The sequence below is a fragment of the Malaya genurostris genome, chromosome 2 (assembly GCF_030247185.1).
Source record: "Malaya genurostris strain Urasoe2022 chromosome 2, Malgen_1.1, whole genome shotgun sequence".
Classification (NCBI taxonomy): Eukaryota; Metazoa; Arthropoda; class Insecta; order Diptera; family Culicidae; genus Malaya; species Malaya genurostris.
Genome location: NC_080571.1, coordinates 208,016,114 through 208,025,527, shown reverse-complemented (window position 1 = coordinate 208,025,527; position 9,414 = coordinate 208,016,114).

Genomic DNA, 9,414 nt, shown 5'->3' with positions numbered 1-9,414 from the left:
AGATCGGAGGTCTTCGGAGGACTCCCTCGGTTTCAACGAGGGAACGCCGCCCGTTGCCACTGAGCCAGTGCGGTTGCAATGAGAAAGTGGCATACACACAGGTTGAGTTAGGTTACATGACACTTAATTTTATAATTTGCATCTGCACAGCGGCGAACGGTGTTTTCATCAGGGTTGTTGCATGCAGCCAGCAGCCTCGCCATCCTAGTGCAGCCGTGCAGCCACTACGAAAGTATTGTAGGATTTCTGATAATACCGAGGAATGTCGAATGGAATTGCGCAGCACAGGTTCTGCAGATGTTGCGAGTACGCTCTCCGCAGCCCCGCTGGTTTTATAGCATTTAGTCGAAGACCGGCAATACGAAAATCTCAAGTTGCACACTCAGTTATGACAATGTCATCTCGCGGTGCAAATTGCGGCAAGTCGCGGTTTCAGATTTTGACGTCGACGACGACAATGATGACGATGATGATGATGATGATGATGTTGATGACGTTAATGATGATGACGATGATTATGGTGATGATGATGATGAAGGAAAACGCGTTGTTTCTCGTATAATTCGAACGGCTCCAGTCCGCTAGTGGCTTTAAGTTTTCATCCGAAGGAATCACGGAGATTCGAATGCAAAACTTTGATACGCGCGGCTGGGGACGAACTTTACCCGTTTGCGTATTAAAAAGAGCTCTGAAACAGGTTTTTCACCTTATTTTTAATCGTGTTTTGCTGATACACGGCCGGTTGCTGCCAAGCGCGCACTTGGTCGGATAAAATAGTTCTCCACGCTTTGGCTGCCTCTAAGTTAGATCTCCTTTAGTCGATGTGACTATCGTATTAGCAATACAAGATAGAGCGTTTGGCCGCGGACCGGAGCAGTGCCCAGCCCAGGGCTGCCCCTGGAACTGGAGCTTTGTGAAGTTGTGCTTGGCGTTGGCGTTGGCGTGATCGTTGCCTGCGTGGATCGTTCACGGATGATGTCACGGTCGGATGGCGGTGGATGTAGGTAAGGATTTGTCGGTATTCCCCGACGAGTGACGGTGCGAATGGAGGGAAATTTCCATGTATTCAGACGTTGTTCGGAAAGATGACCACAAATCAACAAGTTTATTATCAAGGATGAAAAGTTGTAAACAGATTGAGCGCGTTATGCAGAACAGCGATACAAAGTGCAATAGCAAATGCATTTCGTGTGGCTGGTCCGATGAAGCAAGCGATTTCATCACGAATGTATTACGCAGTGCGGGATTTTACGTTCACTTGATTTTTCGGACACGGAGAAAATGTTTCAGCAGACTTCAAACTGAAATTCTATCATTTGATTACATAATTTTCATCATGACTATAGCGAGTGAAGATGAGCTCATTTACTATCATTAAAGTTGAGTATCAAAATAATCAACCCTGGGATTTTTTTTTTAAATTTATAATAGCCATCTTTATAATTTTTCATTTACGTGTTCTACGTTTCAATACTAGGTGAACATTGATTAGAGAACAATGACATGTCTTAAATTGTATATACGCACATTCTAAACTATACTCTAACCAATACTGTTGGGCTGTTGAGAAAATTGGGCAGTTAAACTCATAAATCATGTTCCACACGTTAGTTCCGGGAACAGAGGAATAATACGGCACCATTATGTAAATTATGTATTTCATAGTTCTGATCAGGATAAAAACCGATCAGAATTGTCCGAAACAAATTAATGGCGACTTTTCTTAAAGTGACCAGTGCGACAAACCATTAGTTTGGATGGATGGATGGATGGATGGAGAAACCAATTCGACTTGAGACTGATTTTTCAAAAAAAAGAAATAAAATACTTTCTCGAGAACTAGAAAATAAACAGAACAAAAACATGTTTTAACCCTCCTTGTGGAGTAATGGTGCCTTTCATATTACCATTTCATTTTTTTTAATTCATTAGAAATCAATGCAAGTTTCGATGGATATATTTCCAAAGCCGGAACGCGGAGACCGTCACAGTCGTAAAAAGTTCCATATCAATGCCTACAAGTTCAAATAGTTACAAAATCTGCTTTGAAAATTTCGTACTTATCTGTGTCGTAAGTTTCAGGACGAATAGACATTTTGACCAACATATAATAAGTTCAGCGAACAAACTCTTTCATTCAAATGTTGGTTATAGCGACAAAGACTTTGTTTGGGTTAAAGCTGGTTGATTCGCCTGTCATGCACTACTTCGACTGAGTCAATTAAAACGAAAACAAAACAAAAATCAATTCTCCTGTTACTGCTGTATAGGAAATTCAAGTTAAACGGGTAGTAGTAATACTTTTCAAGTAGCATAATGAAACATGCTTTGTGATTGGATTTTTACTTTGTTATTATTATCAATAATTTTTTTTGTGATCACAGCCGATGAACTCGGTTGTGTTTTGAGAACGTTTTAAGAATTCGGTCTCTTTTCGTTCTCTGCTGTATGCTTCGTTCACTAGGGCCGTGGTGTTTTCTTCTTCCGTAGCAGCACGCAGGGCCGGTGAAAGAAGTGGGTACGGTGGGTAGTACTACCCACCTGAAAATTCTACACCACCTGAAATTTCTAACGAAAAACAATGGTAATATAAGTATAATTCATGAATATCGAAGGTTTAAAAAATAGATATTATTTATAACAATAAGAATATTTTTAATGTAACTCGGGATAATAAATAAAATCAAAATTGTAGAACCCTAGTATTCAGCTAGTAGAGTATTGGTGTCAAGATATACAGCAGAATGGTAAGATGTTACAAGGATCATTTGAGTAAACAGAAATCTTTTAGTAACTTAACTTTTACTTTTTTCCAACCAGAGGAGACGAGCTTAAGCATCTGATCAATGAATCACTCGTGTATTGGAAAGTACCGATAAAAAAATAAAATTACTCCAAATCTTTTGACGTAGGGCTACGTCCTTGTTTGCTATACCGAGGTGTAAGTTGAAAATACAGGAAATAAAACTGTACAAACAGTAGTTTGAACATTTACATCTCAACTATTTTGCAACTGATTTTCGATATCATTACACATACTGCTTGGATATATTTTTACGCAACGATTCGTGTAGATGAATCTATATATTTTAGATAATTGGTGATTCAAACTTCAATGTGTAACGACCATGACTAATTTTTATTGTTTCCCAAAACATTTTACCAGGATTTCCCCGCTTTTCATAAGATTTCTGCTCTTCAATGAGTACGTTCCTCTTCCGTAACATCACCATCACCGCCCACGGAAGACCGCTCCAGTCGATGACCAGCATGCGGACCACCTGCCGGGCCTTCGTAGGACAAGTAGTCGCTGGGGGCTAGGTTATTGAGAATATGGTGGGTGAGGAAATAGAACGAAGACCAATCCGTTCAATTTGGCTATTATTTTCAATGACGTGTGGCACGGAGGACTGTCTTGGTTTAAAATAGTTTTTTCGATGTCGCATTACAAACGCATCAATAATTCAATGTAATAATCACCTTAGATGGTGATTTCTTTTTCAATATAGTCAATACCTCGAGTATCTGAAAACTAACGCCATGATTGTTCCAGCTACCTGTTACATTTTCGGACGACTTTCTCCGTATGAAAGCTAATATGACTCCGGATGGTGGATCCGAGTTTCGTTCACTGTTTCATACAAACGAAGAAAATCCTTTTTACAGCCCTCTGGATCGTTAATGCGTTGTTTATTTTGTTCGATTGGAAAAAAACCTTTTATATGCCAGATTTTCGCGTAAGATCATGAAAGTGCTTCCAGTCAATGTCCTAACCATTTCAGCATATTTAATTTTACGAACTTCAATTTTGCGTTCTTTCATCGCGATTATCTAAACTGGCTTGACTTTTTCTAACGATTGCATCATTTGCTCTCAAACCGTTGCTTTATCAGCATACAGAACTCGTTATTTCCATTTGAACAAGTAACGCCACGGTGAGATCAAGGTGAAAATTTGCCATCTGAAGATTGGTTCTTTCGAAAAATGAGGCAAGTTTGACATTTAGGTTAGTCTTGGGACTTTTTGAGCAATGTGTTATGCACATCAGCAACTGGACTGTTTATGGACTTGTTTTATGCGCCGTTCGCTTCGCACGAGACATATTTTGATCGAAAATCGGTAGGATGACATGCGTGAATTCAGCACCTTCCATCATCAGCCACAACGAACTTAACGGTCAGAGTAACTAAAATTCTCAAAGAATTAATTTCGAAAATTCGCACACACAAATAAGTTTATACGGAACAAGACAAGGCCACTGCCCTAATACTCAAAACAAATATTGGCAGTGATTTTGAATCTAGTTGAGGAGTCCTATGCCAACAGTTCGAATAACCCCACAGTAATTTCATGGCGTATTTAATCCTTAAATGTACAATTCCATTTTAAAACAAAATACCGAAAACGCTTCAAACTTCGTATTTTCACGTTTCATGCAAATTAATAACGAAACAAAATATTATTATAAAATCGAAAAACTACCCACCTGGGCTTAACATGTTTCTCCGGCTCTGGCAGCACGTTCCGATGCGCACCGGTTTTGCATAGTCTTTATTTCATTATTGAAAAATTTTCACTTATCGCACTGTAACGCACACTCGGATCCGGATTAACTTTTCGGGGACTATTTAAAGAATTTCATGACCTTTTTTGCATCTTAGCTTGTGAAAATCGGTTGAGAACTTTCGGAGAAAATGTAGTGCGCTTTTTGTGATGAATTTTCATATATTATCTTGTAATTCTGGAACCGGGAGAATATTCAATAGTAGTCTATGGGATTTTTCTTTTGAATTTGAGATGGTGAAAATCGGTTCAGCCATCTCTAAGAAAATACACGGGCCTCGGTTATGAAGTCGATTTCCACAGCGATTGCATAGCCTTTCTATTGATTTAATCCACCTAGTGGTCTAATGATGCCTTTCTCGTATTATTCATTATCTCCCGAATAAAAAGCGATTGCGAACTTATATCATAATAATAGTCCGTTTTACTACTATTGCTTATTCATGCATCATTTTACTTGCTTAGCGGTTTAAGTTGAACTGCTAGACACGAGATGGCAGTTCAATTTGAACTGCTTTAAGCACTGACGAGCCGAAGGCGAAACGCAAAGAAATAGAAACAAAATATGTGCTTTTTGCACAAACCAACAAAACCCCTAAATGTTCACATGCTGCGACGGCCAGTAATAAGCCGTCACTCGTTTACGCCTGAGACGTCAGAAATAATATAGCACTTGTGCAATATTGTTTGAGGGTTGTATAAGTAGTGCAAACTTTGCGTCTGCTTAGCGGTTTAAGTTGAACTGCTAGGCACGAGATGGCAGTTCAATTTGAACTGCTATAAGCACTGACGAGCCGAAGGCGAAACGCAAAGAAATAGTATCATTTTACTATTAAAATGGCAAAATAATGCTTCAAGTTGATGCATTATTTTGCCATTTGATGTTTGACAGAGCAAACCGTTCATCAAAAAGTCTAACCAGAAATAGTACAGAAATTCCGAAGGCAAAACTCGGCCAACCAGCCCCGATCTCCCTTATTCTACATTTGAATTTTGCTGTGCTATTGTATTGGTATGGGAAATACCTCAATTTGATTTTACTCTGCTCATGTGGGTAACAATTTTAAATATTCTGTTAACTATTTTAGCTCTTAATTTAACCTCTCGAACATAAGGTCTTCTGCTAGTCGGAACCAAGGGCATAATAAGGTATGTATAAACTATTTTCTTCTGATCGGGCTCCTATGTATTACTGCAAGATAAATCAAAATACTACAAATTAAGAAAAAATCAGAATCCAGATTTGAAGACTTCTTTTGCATAATGCTTCTACATTCAAATACTACATTTGAATATAAGTTTGTGAAAATCGATTCAACCATACTTGAGAAAATTAAGTGATCTTCATTTTAAGGATTTTGACCACTATTTCCAGAATTGCCGGAACCGAAAACTGGATACTAGTATAGTGGAATTGGGATCATTTAAATAAAATCAGATAATATGAACTACAAACTGAAACAACTTTAAGCCCAATTTAAAAGAGTTTCCAAAATGTTCTTCAACTTCGAGTTAAATGGCGTTTTTAAATAAGCGACGGGTTTTCTTAAAGAGAATTGAATTGATTTCGATAAGCCTAGTGCTGTTTGAAAGCTACTATTGAACCATTGATCATGTTCAAAGATCATAATAATACAAGTGACATAAACGACAAAACCCGTTGTTTTTTTTCGCGCTCAATTTTCTAAATTTTAACATACTTATGTTCGTTTGAAAGATACTTTTGGATCATTGATCAAGTTCGAATATAAAAAGACTGTCACTTCCGGTTCCTGATATTTTCAGCAAACTTAGGCTTATTTCAAAGCTAATATTGGGTCATTTATCAAGTTCGAAGATCAAATGACTGTGATTTCTGGTTCCGGAGATATGATGGTATAAGTGACGTACCAACTAAGTGCGCTTTTCCTCTCCGTTCAATGGCTGAACCGCCTTCAACGGAGTTTGGCTCGTTTGGGAACTACTATTGCTTCATTCAACAGGTTAGAAGTTCAAATTGCTGTCACTTACGGTTCCGTAATCGACAAAATATTTTTTTTTTCTGTTCGTACAATCATTTCAGATAGTGGATTCAGAGAACACGAACCAACGATAGTAAATGTACACGGAACGACCGAAATTAGCTCTGCGCCTAATTCGTATTACTGTTTTTGAATTAGTTGATTCTAACAACAAAATTTCCAAAATAACTATAAAATTAGTTAAAATGTAGAATTTACTGTGCTGAAAAAAACTCTTATTTTTAGAGAATGTGTTTAGTTGGCGAATATTCTGGACACAAACCAGCAATATTTCAATCCAACACGAAATTCTCATTGACAACTAATTTCGTTATTAAAATCAGAAACTTTGATTCTATTTATCTATCACCGTCATTACTGAAGGACAGCAGTGTCAAAGCAAAACAATCCATTAAAAAGCTAAAAGGGACAGTCTTGTTGAAACTGCTCGCAAATTGTTTAGATGTTTTTCGCATGTGTTACGATATATCCCTATATAATTTTCTAAACCGATATGTAAAAATGACGTAAACTGTTAGTGGAAAGTGTATTTATTCAGAATTTGTGCGCACTTGAAGCGATTGTGCGTAATAATGTTTTTACGCGGAACAGTGATGTGAATTTCGAATGTTTCACTCTAATTGTGATGAAGGTTTTTTGTATCTTCAAACCTTCCGAGCAGCGCCGTCCGGTGTACTATTTGTATTCGGTTTTTGTTTTCCGAGTGCTCAAAGTTTCAGTGAGAATGAAGAAACAGTGATTTAGAAGAAAAAAAAATTCAAAAAGATGTTTACGTTTCGTTTATGTCTTTTTCTCCAACACAACATCGTATTTATACCTGCCAATATAGAAAAGACAACCGCGTCTGAGTTTTTTTCGGCAGTAGTGTGCCATCTAGTGGCTAGTAGTCATTAAGGTGTTACCGTTTCGGTGACAGGGCGCCATATAGCTGCAGATTGCAGAAGCCAATTCAACCATTCATATTGGTTGAAAACAACATTATATTTCTTTAATTCAACTAAAAAATTAGTTGACTGGATGTGAAGTGTGCCTTAGCTAAGAAATGACAGTACGTTTAATTTGTGAATTCAACTAAAAAAAATAGTCATTTCAACAAATATTTTATTATTATTAAGGGAATGAGAATAGAAAATCTAAATCAGCAAAAGTAAGATTTTTTTAGTTGTCTCAAAAAATAACTAACTAAAATCAGCAAATCAACTAAATTTTTCGCGAAAATGCTGATTTCGGTCGTTCCGTGTAGATTTTTTACAAAGAAGTTATTAAATTAACCCTCCGTCTGACAGATATTTTTTATACCTTCGGTCTGACTGGTGGGTTTGGCCAGTCATTTACGTGTATTTTTACGCATTTCGGTGTAAATTAGAACTGTATTTATTTTCATTTCTATACAAATTAGGTATATTTCGTTTCTTACATTTCTTACTGATCATGGCATATGATTTTCTGAAATTTTGTAAAAGTAAAGATATTACACGGAAAAATGGGAATAATAAAACTAATTATGTTTTTGTTAGTTTTCTTTTTAATTTTATTTAATTGAAACGTATATTAAATATACGAAAAGAGATTTTTCATGCAATATAATCTGAACATTTTTATGAGCATTATTCATTCGGTTTTCAATGTTCGGCAAAACTAGAGTTCTAAACAAAGCATAGAGAAAAGTGCGTCTTGCATTATTTTTGTTGTATCGTCGAGTACTTTGCAAATACAATAGGCCGCCAGTGCCATCACATCCAACATGTTGTTAAAAAATTGCAGTGTTGTGTACGAGACTCGACCGATCATGATGACATAAATAATGCAATTTTAAAACTCTCCTATCAACAGATTTAAATTTGAAAAATAGGCATATAACTGCGAGACACTATCTAATCTAAAAGCTAATTTTAGAAATTATTTTTATCAGTGTTTGAGCGTTTAGTAGAATAATTTCACCAGAATATTTTTTTTTGAATTAAATGGCGTTAAACATTTTCTTCAAGTAATTTTTGGAAGTAAGAACCTTTAGTTATAAAGATATCAAATGGGTTCTAGAAGTATTTATAATAATATTGCAAAAGTTATTTTTGCAAACTTTCGCATCCGTTAGTAAATAGAGATTGCTGTTCACGACAAGCACCACCGGTGATTTGTTTGCTATGTTTGATGTCTGTTATTAAGTAACGTTGAATAATGATTCGTAACCGTGTATTGAGCTGAGCTGAGCTGAGCTGAAGTAAAGGGTGATTTTTTAAGAGCTTGAGAACTTTTTTAAACAATAAAATGCATAAAATTTGCAAAATCTCATCGGTTCTTTATTTTAAACGTTAGATTGGTACATGACATTTACTTTTTGAAGATAATTTCATTTAAATGTTGACCGCGGCTGCGTCTTAGGTGGTCCATTCGGAAAATCCGCTTTTTTATCGACAAATTTTGTTCAGCGATGAGGCTCATTTCTGGTTGAATGGCTACGTAAACAAGCAAAATTGCCGCATTTGGAGTGAAGAGCAACCAGAAGCCGTTCAAGAACTGCCCATGCATCCCGAAAAATGCACTGTTTGGTGTGGTTTGTACGCTGGTGGAATCATTGGACCCTATTTTTTCAAAGATGCTGTTGGACGCAACGTTACAGTGAATGGCGATCGCTATCGTTCGATGCTAACAAACTTTTTGTTGCCAAAAATGGAAGAACTGAACTTGGTAGACATGTGGTTTCAACAGGATGGCGCTACATGCCACACAGCTCGCGATTCTATGGCCATTTTGAGGGAAAACTTCGGAGAACAATTCATCTCAAGAAATGGACCGGTAAGTTGGCCACCAAGATCATGCGATTTGACGC